A 16,384-nucleotide genomic window follows, 5' to 3' on the forward strand; every position below is an offset into this window, starting at 1 on the left:
TCAATCATCCTTGTCTTTCATTCCATGTTTAAAGATGTGTATAAATTCAATGTAATTTGAAATTTTCCTTTTTGCCAATAGATGCACCTTCTGGATCTGTGCCACTTAACTTTTCACCAAACATTGTGAGGAATATGGTGAAATTTATGGGGCCTAGGCCTCATTCATCATGGCATCAAGGTATGCATCAGTTGGATTCTTCCCTAGAGAAGCAAGCATGTCATGCAAATCTTCCTTGACAGTGAAACCACCTCTGTTCTCATCAATTATGTTGAAGGCCTCTTTGAACTCCTGAATCTGACACTGGTCAAACATGGCAAAGACATTGGATGTTGCATGCTGGGGGCACTTCTTGGTGGTCTTAGTCTTTGCTTTTTTCCTCAATATTGTGGCTTTTTTTTTTTTTTACTTGATTTAATAATGATAGACAAGACCGTAGGATAAGAGGGGTACAATTCAGTACAATTCCCAGCACCAGAGTTCTATATCCCATCCCCTGCATTGGAAGCTTCTCCATTCTTTATTCCTCTGGGAGTATAGACCTACAATCATTATGGGGTGTAGAAGGTGGGAGGTCTGGCTTCTGTAATTGTTTCTCTGGTGGACATGAACATTGGCAGGTTGATCCATACTCCCAGCCTGTTTTTATCTTTACATAGTGGGGCAGTGGTCTGGAGACGTGGGGTTCCAGGGTACATGAGTGAGGTTGTCTGCCCAGGAAAGTCAGGTTGGTATCATGGTAGCATCTGCAACTTGGTGGCTGAAAATCAGTAAGATATAAAGCAGAACAAATTGTCTAACAATCAGGAACCTGAAGGTAAGAATATAGCAGGTGAGCTTTGGGGTCTCCATTTTGGAGAAAGCTAGGAAGCCTATTTTAGGTATATTCCAAGGGGCCCATGACTTTCCTAATTTATGCCTGAGCCCAACATCTAACAGGCAGGTGAGCTAAAGGTAATGTCTGGGGAGATGGTGTCATAGTTGGACATAGGACTAGAAAGCTGGATCATGGCAGCGAATAGCTCCCAGATGTGGGAAAAGTATATAAATACAGTTAACTGTAAACCCCATCAATCTGATCTGGGGCCCATATTCAGTGCAGAAGCCTGTGCAACCTCTGCATCCCTGCAGGTCTGAGCTCACATTCTATGATCATATATAGGAACATTCTAGGCTGCACTCATTTTAGGACAAGTCTTCCTGGAGTGGCAGAGTATGTTGACCCAGCCTCCGTTCAGTGAATGAAGCAGTCTCTACCATTGTTGTTCCTCATTGAGGGCAAGGTCCTTTAGTGGCTCACAAGATGATCCATGATGCTGTTCCTGATAGGCCCACCAGTGGTGGAGAGAGGGATCTGTTAGAGGTCTAGGCCCATCATATCTATGTGAGAATCCTTGTCCTTGTTCTTTATCGTTGTTGTTATTGCTATAGTTGTTGGATAGGACAGAGAGAAATCCAGAGAGGACTGGAAGAGAGAGAGGGGGAGAAAAAGACACTGCTTCACTGCCTGTGAAGTGACAGATCTGCTTCAGATCTGCTTCACTGCCTGTGAAGTGACCCCCTGCAGGTGGGGGGGGGGGGGCTCGAGCTGGGATCCTTATGCCGGTTCTTGCACTTTGCGCCATGTGCGCTTCACCCCTTGAGCAACTGCCTGCCTCCCCCAGATCTGCACATTTTTAATGAGATTGTTATGTTTTTTGTTACTGTGAGTATGTGTTTTTCCCTTCATGTCCATTCTTTTATTTTTGCTACCAGTTCCTTGCTAGAAGTAATCTAATCTGTAAGTATCTTCACCTGTTCAGTTGGTTGCTTTTTCATTTTTTAAAAACTATCTTGGGAGTCAGGCAGTAGGGCAGCGGGTTAAGCTCACGTGACGCAAAGCGCAAGGACCGGCATAAGGATCCGGGTTGGAGCTACTGGCTCCCCGATCTGCAGGTGGGGGTCGCTTCACAGGTGGTGCAGCAGGTCTGCAAGTGTCTATCTTTCTCTTCCCGTCTCTGTCTTCCCCTCCTCTCTCCACTTCTCTCTATCCTGTTTAACAATGACGACATCAATAACAACAACAGTAACTACAACAACAATGAAAAACAAGGGCAACAAAAGGGAAAATAAATATAAAATTTTTTTGATTATTTTTATTTATTTATTGGATACAGATAGCCAGAAATGGAGAAATGGAAGGGGTAGGTAGAGAGGGTGAGAGACTTCCCTTTTTCATTAAATGTTTGCACTCCTGGGTGGAGGATAGATAGCATAATGGTTATGCAAACAGACTCCCAAGCCTGAGGCTCCAAAGTCCCAGGTTCAATCCCCCCGCACCACCATAAGCCAGAACTAAACAGTGCTCTGGTTAAAAAAATAAAAATAATAAAAATAAAAAATATATATATAAATGTTTGCACTCCTTTGCCACACGTTAATTGTTCAATATGTGTGGATTTATTTCTAGGCTCCCAGTGAATAATATGATTTTAAAATGAAAGCTTAAAAATAAATAATAGTAGGGAGTCGGGCGGTAGCTCAGTGGGTTAAGCGTACGTGGCGCCAAGCGCAAGGACCGGCTTAAGAATCCCGGTTCGAGCCCCGGCTCCCACCTGCAGGGGAGTCGCTTCACAGGTGGTGGTCTGTGGGTGTCTGTCTTTCTCTCCCCCTCTCTGCCTTCCCCTCCTCTCTCCGTTTCTCTCTGTCCTATCCAACAATGACGACATAAATAACTACAACAATAAAACAACAAGGGCAACAAAAGAGAATAAATAAATACTAAAGAAGTATTTAAAATAAATAAATAAATAATAGTATCAGTAAAATATGGTTTGGTTGTTAAATAAAATAAGAAATAAATATTATGAAAAACCTTTAGTTGGTTTCTGAGACTCAGTATCCTCAAATCTCCATCTCACAAGCTAAAGAAAGCAAAGCATAATCTAGCCTATAGAAGACAGGTAGATAATGTAATCATTAAGCATTTGAACTCTGGAGTTAGAATGCTTGGATTCAGTTCCCTTCACCTTGGGATTGTATTTAACTTTTTTTTTCTTCAAATTTTTTATATTGTCTTTATTTATTTTTTGGATAAAGACAGCCAGAAACCAAGGGGGCAAGGGGTAATAGAGAGGTAGAGAGACAGAGAGACACCTGCAACACTGCTTCACCACCTGCAAAGCTTTACCCCTGCAGGTGGGGGTTGGGGGCTCGAACCTGGGTCCTTGGGCACTATAACTTATGTGCTCAACCAAGTGAGCCACCACCTGGGCCCTATTAAATCTTTTGTTATTATTATTATTTCTTTTAAAATTTATTTTTATTTTACCAGACACCACTCAACTCTGGCTTATGGTAGTGCGGGGGATTGAACCTGAGACTATGGAGCATTGGGCATGAGAATCTTTTTGCATAACCATTATGCTATCTACTCCAGCCAGTTCTTTTGTATTTTATTTTCCTAAGTGATAAGCTTGTAATAATTATAGTTACATATCTCATAGGGTTGTTGAGGTTTATATATTCATATATAGTCATATGGCTCATATGAAAATATTCTAAATCATTAGCACCACTGTTGGAAGATTCAGAAATGCCAGGATATATAGAAAATGATATGAACTAAAATTTTGGCCCAAGTTATCTCTGCCTGTTCTGTGCACATACTCTCAGTCACAAGTTTGCAAATATTTTCCCATATGACTTAGAGATTAATTTTTCATAACTATCACCTTTTTCAAGACATAATGCAGTTGTACATGTATTTCTACTGTGTGACTATCATGGACATATAAAGCTTAACAATAGGGAGGACTTAATTCAAGCTAACACCTCAACAAATAGTTATCTCCAGAAAAATAGGTAGACAGTGGGGGATAGGTGGGGGCACACCTGGTTAAGATCACATATTACAGTGCACAAAGACCCAAGTTCAAGTCCCTGGTCCTTGCCTGCAGAGGGAAACAGGGGTATGAGTGTCTGTCTCTATGTCTATTTACCTCTATTTCTCCCTCCCCTATCAATTTCTCTCTTTACTCATATAAATGAAAATATTCTTGGGACCAGGTGGTGGCACGCCTGGTTGAACACACATGTTACAGTGTGCAAGGATCCAGGTTCGAGCCACAGGTCCCCACCTGCAGGGGGAAAGCTTTGTAAGTGGTGAAGCAGTGTTGCAGGTGTCTGTTTCTCTCCCTCTCAGTCACACCCTTCCCTATTTCTGGCTGTCTCTATCCAATAAATTAATAGATAATAAAATTTTAATATATTCTTTTAAAAAAATTATTCATTTATAATAAGACAATATAAATATGACAAGACCATAGGATAAGAGGGGTACAATTCCTACCACCAGAGTTCCATATCCCATCCCCTCCCCTGATAGCTTTCCTATTCTTTAACCCCATGGGAATATGGACCCAGGGTCATTATGGGGTGCAGAAGGTGGAAGGTCTGGCTTCTGTAATTGTTTCCCCACTGAACATGGGCACTGAAAGGTCGATCCATACTCCCAGCCTGTCTCTCTCTTTCCCTAGAGGGGCGGGGCTCTGAAGAAGTGAAATGGGAAGTCTGGTTGGCATCATGGTAGCATCTGGAACCTGGTGGTCGAAAAGAGTTAACATATAAAGCCATACGAATTGTTGATTATTCATGAACCTAAAGGCTGGAATATTGCAGATGAAGATTTGGGGTCTCCATTTTGGAAATAGCTAGTAGGTCTATTTTAGGTATATTCCAAAGGGCCCATGACTTTATTAGTCTTTTCCTGAGCCTGACATCTGATATGCAGGTGGACCCAAGTTATTGTCTGGGGAGATGATGCCATGGCTGGAAAAAGGGCTAGAAGGCTGAATCAGGGAAGAGAGTAGCTCCCAAATATGGGGAAAGTGTATTAGTGTTGTTGACTGTAGACCCCATCAATTTGATTTGGGCCTCATATTCAGCATAGGAGCTTATCTATGTAACCTCTACATCCCTGTAGGTCCAAACTTGCATTCTGTGGTCATCAGTAGGTACATTCTGAGTTGCACCAATTTCAGGACCCATCTTCTTCAGGTGGTAGATAAAGTATGTTATCCAACCCCCCTTCGGAGAATGGAACATTCTCTACCATTGTTGATCCACATTGAGGGTAACGCCCTATGGGAGCCCCCAAAGGGGTCCATTGTGTTATTCTTGATGGAGATGACCAGAGATAATGAAGAAAGGGACCTATTTAAGTTCTAGGCTCATCGTGTTTGTGTGGGGATCCCAGGACTCCCCGACTAGGGCCCCAGCTGATGGGGTGGCCTGATAGTGACTAAAGAGTCATCATTAAAGTATGCCAGTCTCTTGCCCTTATTCAGCTTTTGTAGTCCTTACTTTGATAAGGTTAACTTTAGAGTGACTGAGGGAAGTGTAATATGAAGTAGGTGAGAAGGGTATCTAGGTCTAAGTAGAAACTATTTCACTAGGTACTTTAAGATGTCTTTTTAGGTCTTTCTACTTGCATGCTTCATTTATTGACTCACTGCAAACTATTGTGCACTCTTGTTTTAAGGTATGTATATTTGCCATAATTTATGGATACATGTGTATGTCTGCCCTATCTCATGGGCCCTGGTCTATATCTAGGTTTTGAGGCTTTGTTAGAAAGTGAACCAACCGAAATAGAATTAAGGAATCCTATGAGAGAGGAAAGGTCTCACCCAAGTAATGATGCTGAAGGGCTGACATTACACACATAAAGTCTCTGGACAAATTCTGAAGTGAAGCATGCTGAGGTGGGACTCATTGCATTGAATAGGCTGGGATCAGCAGATCCCAGTATCAGTTGTATGAATTGAGAGAAGCATGCTAGAAAGTGAGCCCCACCCTAGAGGTTCCAGGACTGGGGGAAATTTGGGCTTTATAGAAGAAGTGGGAGGTTCCTGCTGACTTAGGGTTTAAGAAGGCACTAATCAAATTATAATCAAATTATTTGGCAATTGGGTTGACTTTGGAAAATATATTCTTAAAAAGGAAAAATATGGGCTGGAGAGATAGCCTAATGGTTATGCAAAAAGTCTTTCATGTCTGAGGCACTAAAGGTCCCAGGTTCAATCCCCAGCACCACCATAAACCAGAGCTGATCAGTGCTCTGGTAAAAAAAAAAAAAAAAAAAAAAAGGGAAAATAAATGGACAGAGAAGGTAGAAATAGTTCTGACTCAGTTCTAGCCTTTAGGAGGGAAAAAATAAAAATCAAGTGATACTCTAGAAGATGAGAGGCACCAAGAGCTCTAAGGAATGTGACTTTTACAGGAAGAACTCAAATTTCACTTCTGAAATGTTTCTTCAAAGAACCTAGAAAATTCCTATACATTGGATAATTTCAAAATACCACTGCTGAAAAGGAAAAACAGTAGTTTGACATACATGTTTGTTGCTTTTCCATCCTGGAGCTTCATAAATATGAGAGCAAATGAATAAAACCAGAATAAACCTTCAAGTCTAAAAAGAGTGGGAGAGGATGAGAAGATGGAAAGCCAAGTGGAGCATTAGCAGGGCTGAGAAAGGCATACCAAGTGTCTGCAGAGGTGGTGCTAATGAGAAGCAAGTCATTTCCTGTCCCAGACTCCAGCTAAGCTGAGGTTCTAGAGTGCCCAGAAGCTCCAGAAGAAGCACTTAGGGGACAGGTGGTAGCGCACTTGGTTGAGTGAACAAAGACACGGGTTCAAGTCCCTGGTGCCCACCTGCAGGGGGACAGCTTTGCAGGGTTGCAGGGGTCTCTCTGTTTCTCTCCCTATCACCACCTTCCCTCTTGATTTCCGGCTATTTCTATCCAATGAGTAAATATACATAATTGAAAAAGAAAGAAAAATAATTAAAGAAACACTCAAGGAGAATTGATTGAAAACTTAAGGCTGGAATCAGAGTCTGGGGATCTATTAACCTACAGATCTGTTATATAATCTAGATATGTCAGAGGAAAATTCCTTCTAGCAGGAGTCTGGAGGTACAGTTGTTTATCAGAGGGCTTCATACTAAACAGAGGGATTCATACTTCTCTGTCCACTCTCATCCTGTCCTCCATGATCTTTTTTTGGTAATTAGGCTATTTCCTCTACTTGCATGGAAAAAAGGAATTCTTTTCTGGAGAAACTAAACAGTCTCAGAGATATGATTTAAAGTTGTAACTCTTAGTATGAAAGCAATTAAATGACAAATTCCACATGTAGATATGGAATTCAAATTAAACTTTAAAAAAATATTTATTTATTTATTTGTTTTCCCTTTTGTTGCCCTTGTTTTATTGTTGTAGTTATTATTGTTGTTGTGATTGATGTTGTCGTTGCTGGATAGGACAGAGAGAAATGGAGACAGGAAGGGAAGACAGAGAGGGGGAGAGAAAGATAGACACCTGCAGACCTGCTTCACCACCTGTGAAGGGACTCCCCTGCAGGTGGGGAGCCAGGGAGCTGGGTGCTCAAACTGGGATCCTTACACGGGTCCTTGCGCTTTGCGCCACCTGCACTTAACCCGCTGCACTACCGCCCGACTCCCCAAATTAAACTTTTTAATATTTGACTCTCTGATGTGAGTGGATAAAAATCAGAATGGGGGGTGCAGGCGGTAGCACAGTGGGTTAAGCGCACATGGTGCAAGGCACAGGAATCCGCGCAGGGATCATCCCTGTTGGGGACCCAGACTCCCCACCTGCAGGGGGTCGCTTGACAGGCAGTGAAGCAGGTCTGCAGGTGTTTATCTTTATCTCCCCCTCTCTGTTTTCCCCTCCTCTCTCTATTTCTCTCTGTCCTATCCAACAAAAACAACAACAGCAATGATAACAATAGCAATAGCAACAAGGGCAACAACAAGGACAATAAAATGGAAAAAAAATGGCTTCCAGGAGCAGTGGATTCGTAGTTCAGGCACCAAGACCCAGCGATAACCCTGGAGGCAAAAAAAAAAAAAAAAAAAAAAAAAATCGGAATGGTGTCCTGGGCAATATGGGACCCGCTGTCATGCTTGATGTCTGGAGATCAAACCTCAGCACCACGAGGGGGCACTATAGCAGCCCAGGAAGTTGTACAGAGGGTAGAGCCCCAGACTTGAATTCATGAAGTTCCAGGTTCAATCTCTGGCATACCACATATGTTAGAGTGATGCTATCATTTTCTCTCTCACAAATAAGTAAATAAATGAGGGGCCAGGCGATAGCACACCTGGTTAAGCACACTTTACAGTGCAAAAGGACTTGGGTTCAAGCCCCTGGTCCCCACCTACACTGGGGAAGCTTCATGAATGGTGAAGCAGGGCTGCAGGTGTCTTTCTGTCTCTCCTAAATTTACCTCTGTTTCTCTATCAAACAATAAAGTTAAAATTAGGGAGTCGGGCAGTAGCGCAGTGGGTTAAGCGCACTGGTGCAAAGCACAAGGACCAGCATAAGGATCCCTGTTGGAGCCCAGGCTCCCCACCTGCAGGAGAGTCGTTTCACAGGCAGTAAAGCAGGTCTGTAGTTGTCTATCTTTCTCTCTCCCTCTCTGTCTTCCCCCTTTCTCTCCATCTCTCTCTGTCCTATCCAACAATGACTACAACAATAAAACAACAAGGGCAACAAAAGGGAATAAATAAATAAATATTTTAAATAAATAAAGTTAAAATAAAAAAAAAGAATCTGTAGAGATAAAAAGAGCCCCATGCATAGTAATGCAGGGGTCTATGGCATTTCTCAGTCCTCTGTGTCTCTTCTTTTCTCCTACCTTCCTTTATCCTTTTTTTTTTTTTTTGCCTCCAGGGTTATTGCTGGGGCTCAGTGCCTGCACTATGAACCCACTTCTCCTGGAGGCCATTTTTCACATTTTTGTTGCCCTTGTTATTTTTATTGTTGACGTTGTTGTTGCTAGATAGGACAGAGAGAAATCTAGGGGGGGAGACAGAGGGGGGGGGAAAGACACCTGCTTCACCACTTGTGAAGCGACCCGCCTGCAGGTGGGGAGCTAGTGGCTCGAACTGGGATCTTTATGCTGGTCCTTGCCTTTCACTCCATATGCGTTTAACTTGCTGCGGTACCACCCAGCCCCCTCTCCTACTTTCCTAGCTCTCTTTTTCATATATAAATTAAAAAAATAATAATCACTAGGAGATCCAGGAAGAAATAAAGTATAAAATATTAAAGAAATTTTGGCGGGGGTGGGTGGTGGCATACCAGGTTAAGTGCACATAGTATGAAGTGTAAAGATGACGGTTCGAGCCCCCAGTTCCCCACTTGCAGGGGGATCGTTTCACAAGTGGTGAAGCAGATCTGCAGGTTATCTCTCTGTTTCTCTCCCTCTCTATCTCCCCCTCCCCTCTCAATTTCCCTTTGTCCTAAAAATAAAATAAATATATATAAAAATAAATAAAATAAAATAAATCTTAAAAAAGAGAGACATTTGGAGGTCAGGCAGTGTCACAGCGGGTTAAGCGCAAGGACCGGTGTAAGGATCCCGATTGGAGCCCCCTGTTCCCCACCTGCAGGGGAGTCGCTTCACAGGCGATGAGACGGTCTGCAGGTGTCTGTCTTTCTCTTCCCCTTTCTGTCTTCCCCTCCTCTCTCCATTTCTCTCTGTCCTATCCAACAATGAACGACATCAACAATAATAATAATAACCACAACAAGGCTACAACAACAAGGGCAACAAAAGGGAGAAAAGTGGCCTCTAGGAGCAGTGGATTCATGGTGCAGGCACTGAGCCCCAGCAATAATCCTGGAGGTAAAAAAATAATAATAATAAAACAAAATAAAAAGAGAGAGAGAGATGTTACAAGAGAGGGTCAGGTGATGGTGCACCTAGTTGAGCGTACATGTTACAGTGCATAAGGACCTGGGTTTGAGTCCCCAGTCCCTGCAGGGGAAAGCTTCACCAGTGGTGAAGCAGGGCTGCAAGTGTCTCTGTCTCTCATGCTCTCTATCTCCCCCTTCACTCTTGATTTCTGGCTGTCTCTGTCCAATAAATAAATAAATACATACATACATAAATAAAATAATAATAAAAAAAGAAATTTTACAAGAAGAATCTCAGGCAGCCCTCTAGATTATCCACTTTAACATGATCATGTTATGTGAACTTCGTCTTAGTAAATTATTTTTTCTCCTTCTCTTTCTCTTCTCATTCTGGATATGGATACAGGGCTTCTGTACATGCCGGCATCCTCCAGTAAATCATTGTTTATTATTTGTGATGCTAAGGTCTCAAGTATATATGATTTTAAAAGAAGTTTTAATTTATTGTCTCACCAATACTGTTTGAGAGTATTAACTTCCCTCACTTGTACCAAGAATTGGATACACTTCATTTTAAAAATATTTTTCAAGCTGTGGATTTTTAAGAAATGTCAGTTTTTAGGGGTTGGGTGGTGGTGCACTGGGTTAAGCGCACATAGTGCAAAATGCAAGGACCAACGCAAGGTCCCGATTCAAACCTCCAGCTCCCCACCTGAAGGTGGGTGAGGGGTGTCACTTCACAAGTGGTGAAGCAGATCTGCAGGTGTCTATCCCCCTCTCCCCTCCTCTCTCAATCTCTCTCTGTCCTATCCAACAACAACAACAATAATAGCAGCAGCAACAACAACAACAATGAGAAAAAGATGGCCTCTAGGAGAAGTGTATTCCTAGTGCAGGCACCAAGCCCCAGCAATAACCCTAGAGGCAAAAAATTAGAAGTATCAAATTTTAAAAATATATTTATTTATTTTCCCTTTTGTTGCTCTTGTTGTATTTTATTGTTGTTGTAGTTATTATTGATGTCATCATTGTTAGACAGGACAGAGAGAAATGGAGAGAGGAGGGGAAGACAGAGGGGGAGAGAAAAATAGACACCTGCAGACCTGCTTCACCACCTGTGAAGCGACTCCCCTGCAGTTGAGCTCGAACTGGGATCCTTACTCGGGTCCTTGCAATTTGTGCCACGTGCGCTTAACCCGATGTGCTACCGCCCCACCCCCCTAGAAATATCAATTTTTGTATTTGACTTCTTCTTATATTAGTTTTAGTGTTAGTATTGTTTTGGTGGAACTGGGGCCTTGCACATGTGTGATTTCATATTTTTACTAGTTTTTCTTTTCTTTTTTTAGGGCTTATTTATATATTAGGTGGGGGGGCAGAGCATCATTCCAGCACATGTGATGCTGATATTGAACTTGGGGCCTCAGGCTTTTAGATCCAACACTTTACCACCACTATACCACTCCCTAGACCACTGGGACAGATTTTTTTATTCAGAAGAGAGACAGAGAGGAGAGGCACCACAGCTCTAAAGTTTCCTCTATGCCATAGTACCTCCCATAGGGTGCTCAAACTTGGGTTGCATACATGACAATGCAAGCACCCTACCTAGTGAGCTATCTACCCAGTCTCTCCCCCCCAACATCCCCAACACCCCCAGAACTACTCAGCTCAGCTCTGGTTTATGGGCTTATGGGCTTATGGTGTTCCTGGTGACTGAACCTGGGGCATGGGAGCCTCAGGCATGAAAGTCTGTTTATATAACAATTATTCTATCTCCCCTGTCCTCCTTTTGCCTTTTTATCAAAGGTATTGTTGGGGAGTGAGCCCAAGTCCTCACACATGTGCTCCATTGCTGAGTCACCCTGGTCGAATTTTTTGATTGTTTCTATTTGTTTTATGAGAGAAAAAGGAAAATCACCAAAGCACTGCTCCAGCATCCATAGAGTTCCACTAGTCTCTGTCCTTGGTTCCTGGATGTGACCATATGGTACGTAGGTAGAATCCAGGACCTTATGGAAGAAGTCATGTAGAGAACTTCCTCAGTCACTCCTGAACCATACTTTGCAGTTCTCTTTGCTCACTAACAATTCCATTTATTCTAAGATTTGCCAGATTTTCTTTTTTGAGATTTTTTTAACAATGAGAGAGAGAGTGAGAAGGAACCAGAGGTTCTCTGGTACATGCAATGTTGGGAATCTAACAAGGGACCTCAGTGCTTTAGAGTTCAGTGTTTTATTCACTGTGCCATCTCCTGGGTTGATAAATTGCCAACTTTTATATTGAACTAAGCCTTTTCCTTATAGATTTGTAAGATCTCCTTATAGTTATTTTTATGGAAACTTTTGTGAAAAGTCTAAATTTTTAATTAATTAGATCTGTCAGTCTTTCTTCACTGTTTCTGAAGTTTCTGAATTTTCTTCTCTTTCTTCCTTTGTTTATTTTTCTTTCTTTCTTCTTCTTTCCTCCTTTCTCTCTTTTTATTTTTATTTATTTATTTTTTTGTCATTGGGGTTATTGCTGGGGTTCAGTGTCTCTAAGGCTCTACCTTTCCTGGTGGCCATTTCTTTTCCTTTTTTTTTTGCCTCCAGGGCTATCACTGGGGCTTAGTGTCTATACTTTTTTTTTTTTTTAATTTTTTATTTAAGAAAGGATTAGTGAACAAAAGCATAAGGTAGGAGGGGTACAACTCCACACAATTCCCAACACCCAATCCCCATAACCCACCCCCTCCCATGGTAGCTTTCCCATTCTCTATCCCTCTGGGAGCATGGACCCATGGTCGTTGAGGGTTGCAGAAGGTAGAAGGTCTGGCTTCTGTAATTGCTTCCCCGCTGAACATGGGCGTTGACTGGTCGCTCCATACCCCCAGTCTGCCTCTCTCTTTCCCTAGTAGGGTGTGACTCTGGGGAAGCTGAGCTCCAGGACACATTGGTGGGGTCTTCAATCCAGGGAAGCCTAGCCAGCATCCTGGTGGCATCTGGAATCTGGTGATTGAAAAGAGAGTTAACATATGAAGCCAAACAATTTGTTGAGCAATCATGGATCCCAAGCTTGGAATAGTGGAGAGGAAGTGTTAGGGAGGTACTCACTGCAAACTCTAGTGTAGTCCTGCTTTCAGGTATATATTTTGCAGTAGTTTATGGATACGTGTGCACATAAGCTCTCTCTCACAGAAACTGGTGTATATCTAGGTTATGGGACTTTGTTAGAAAGTGAACTACCTGAGATGAAATTAGAGTGTACTATTAAAGGAAAGGTCTCACCCGAGTAATGAAGCTGAAGGGTTGTCATTCCACACGTGAAGTCTCTGGATACATTCTGAGGTAAAGCATGTTGAGGTAGCAATCGTTGCGTTGGTTAGGTTGTAATCGGCAGATGCAATGTTATTTGGTTTGGATTGGGAGATGCATACGGGAAAGTGGGCCCTATCCAAGGGTTCCAGGACTGGGGGAAGTAGGGGCTCTATAGTGAAGATGTGAGGTTCCTGCTGTCTTAGGGTTCAAAAAGACAATCAATAGTTAATATTATCATCACATTATTTGTTAATTGGGTTAACTTTGAAAAGTCCCTTTGTTAGGGTTTGCTGGACAGTATCCAGTATCTTGTATATAGCTGTGCTATTGGAAGCTTCTAATCTACTTGGTCTAGGCTTTTGAGAGAGTCCGCATATCAAATACACAGCCTATATATTAAAAAGATTCAGTTTGTCTTTTGAGAAACTTTGAGACATACAATTGATTTCCCCCTCTCATATTAATTAGCTACTGATTTATATGTCTACATTTTGCTAGGAGTGTACATAAACACCATTCCCACCACCAAAGGACTGTGACCCATCCCTCCCGCCCACTCCCACCCCCCACTGGCCCAGGAAGCTACATGCCTACCCCTCACCACTGGGTTTTTACTTTGGTGCCCTACTTAGTGTCTATACTTTGAATCCACTGCTCCTGGTGGCCAGTTTTCCATTGTTGTTGTTGCTGTTGCTGCTGCTGCTGGATAGGACAGAGAGAAATTGAAAGTGCACAGCATCATTAGCCAGAGATAAGTGGTGCTCTGGAAACTTTTTCCCTCTCCATTTCCCTCTCCCCCTCTTTATCTTCTTTTTTTCTTTCTTTTTTTAAATATTTATTTATTTCCTTTTTGTTGCCCTTGTTTTTATTGTTGTTGTAGTTATTATTGTTATTGATGTCATTGTTGGATAGGACAGAGAGAAATGGAGAGAGGAGGGGAAGACAGAAAGGGGGAGAGAAAGATAGACACCTACAGACCTGCTTCACCACCTGTGAAGTGATTCCCCTACAGGTGGAGAGCCGGGGGCTCGAACCAGGATCCTCATGCTGATCCTTGCACTTTGCGCCACATACATTTAACCCACTGTGCTACGGCCCGACTCCCTATCTTTCTTTTTGTAGATCTCTCTCATTAAAATAAAACATATAGGGAGTCGGGCTGTAGCGCAGCGGGTTAAGCGCAGGTGGCGCAAAGCACAAGGACCGGCATAAGGATCCTGGTTTGAACCCCGGCTCCCCACCTGCAGGGGAGTCGCTTCACAGGCGGTGAAGCAGGTCTGCAGGTGTCTATCTTTCTCTCCCCCTCTCTGTCTTCCCCTCCTCTCTCCATTTCTCTCTGTCCTATCCAACAACGACAACAACAATAATAACTACAACAATAAAACAACAAGGGCAACAAAAGGGAATAAATAAATAAAATAAAATAAAAAGTTAAAAAAAAAAATAAATAAAATAAAACATATATATGGCTTCACGGGAGGCAGGGCTACAAGCAGCAGCAGATCTGTTTCTCTCCTCTCCTCTCCTCTCCTCTCCTATCCCGGATCAACTAGGAATACCAAAGGAGACCACCTGGGACTGAACCAAGACAAGACTAGAACCACTACAGGAACCCACCAAATCACTGGTGAGTGCAAACACACGTGGCTGGTGACAGAGAGGAGCCTAGGGAGAGACTAAGTGGCTGGTAACAGTCCGACAGTCTGTCAGTTGAGACACCACCTCCAGTCTGTTCCACCAACAAGGGGACAGCTGAAGGGAGGAGAGGACTCCCCAGAGACTCACCAAGTGCAACTCTGAGTCTCCATTGCTAATGCCCTCAGAATCTGGAGCAGCGGCAGGGAGGGACACCGGGGGACAGAGATCTAACCAGGAAATTCAGGAGAAGACCTATACCTCGGTGGCATAGCTGTGGGGCTGTGAAAGACTCTTTGCATAACCACTGGACTGTCTCTGCCACACCCTTCCTTATCTCTTGGTCAGGAGTCAGTGATTAAGAAGCCTACTGATAGTTAGAAGCCCTCAGGCTCCCATAGCCTACAGAGAAGAAAAAAAATTTAAAAAGAGGCTTTTAAATCACTGAGCTCCAACTCAGGGATTAAAATACTATTGAAACAACTGTTAACATAAACCACTGTGAACCCTTTAATTACCTTACTTAAACACAAGTCAATCCAGGAAATAGTGATCAGTAATTTGAAAAGTACTAAGAGAGGGAACTCATAACATAATATATAAAATGGGTAAACCAACAAGAAGAAATATTGGAGAAACTAACCAGGACAAGAGTCCAGCTAAAAGCCCCCCAAAAGGTGAAGTACAAAATAACGAGTTCAACATCCAAACACTAGCTAAGGAAATAATCATAGGAGTGAGTAAAGAGTTTGAAAGAATTGTAATCAGATATACAGGAACAACAAATGAGACTCTGGAAGAAAACACTAACTATCTCAAGGTTATTAGAGAGCTGAAAGCTGAAATAGCTAAGCTAAGAACACAACTAGCTGAACAAGCTAAAACAGTATCAGAACAGGGAAACAAAATAGATGAACTCCAGAAAACAGTAGAGGGCAGAGAAAATAGAATCAATGAAGCTGAAGACAGAATTAGCAAGATCGAGGACGAATTAGAGACAACTAAAAAAGAAGTAAGAGATCTCAAAAAGAGATTAAGAGATGCTGAAAACAACAACAGAGACCTATGGGATGACTTCAAAAGAAACAATATATGCATTATTGGCTTACCAGTGGAAGAAAGAGAGGGAGAGGAAGACAGCATTCTTCAGGCCATAGTAGCTGAAAACTTCTCTAGTCTAGACAACATCAAGGACATAAAGATTCAAGAAGCCCAGAAGGTCCCAAACAGAATTAACCCAGACTTAAAGACACCAAGACACATCATATTTAGAATGGAAAGGAATAAGGATAAAGAAAGGATCCTAAAGGCTGCAAGAGAAGAACAAAGAATCACCTACAGAGGAAAACCCATAAGATTAGCAGCAGACTTCTCCACACAAACACTACAGGCCAGAAGAGAATGGCAAGATATCTATCGAGTGCTCAATGAGAAAGGTTTTCACCCAAGAATACTATATCCTGCTAGACTGTCATTCAGACTAGATGGAGACATCAAAACATTCTCAGACAAGCAACAGTTGAAGGAATCAACTATTACCAAACCTGCCCTGAAAGCAGTTCTGAAAGGGGAGTCTGGCTGTAGCGCAGCGGGTTAAGCGCAGGTGGCGCAAAGCACAAGGACCGGCATAAGGATCCCGGTTCGAAACCCGGCTCCCCACTGGCAGGGGAGTCGCTTCACAGGTGGTGAAGCAGGTCTGCAGGTGTCTATCTTTCTCTCCTCCTCTCTGTCTTCCCTTCCTCTCTC

At 42.6% G+C, this 16,384-nt stretch overlaps 1 pseudogene; it reads right to left on the reverse strand.

The window, feature by feature from the left end:
- LOC132542522 (myosin regulatory light chain 12B-like) lies at positions 1-405 on the reverse strand (annotated as a pseudogene).
- Positions 406-16,384: the final 15,979 nt, after the last annotated feature.

The sequence above is a fragment of the Erinaceus europaeus genome, chromosome 13, assembly GCF_950295315.1.
Source record: "Erinaceus europaeus chromosome 13, mEriEur2.1, whole genome shotgun sequence".
Classification (NCBI taxonomy): domain Eukaryota; kingdom Metazoa; phylum Chordata; class Mammalia; order Eulipotyphla; family Erinaceidae; genus Erinaceus; species Erinaceus europaeus.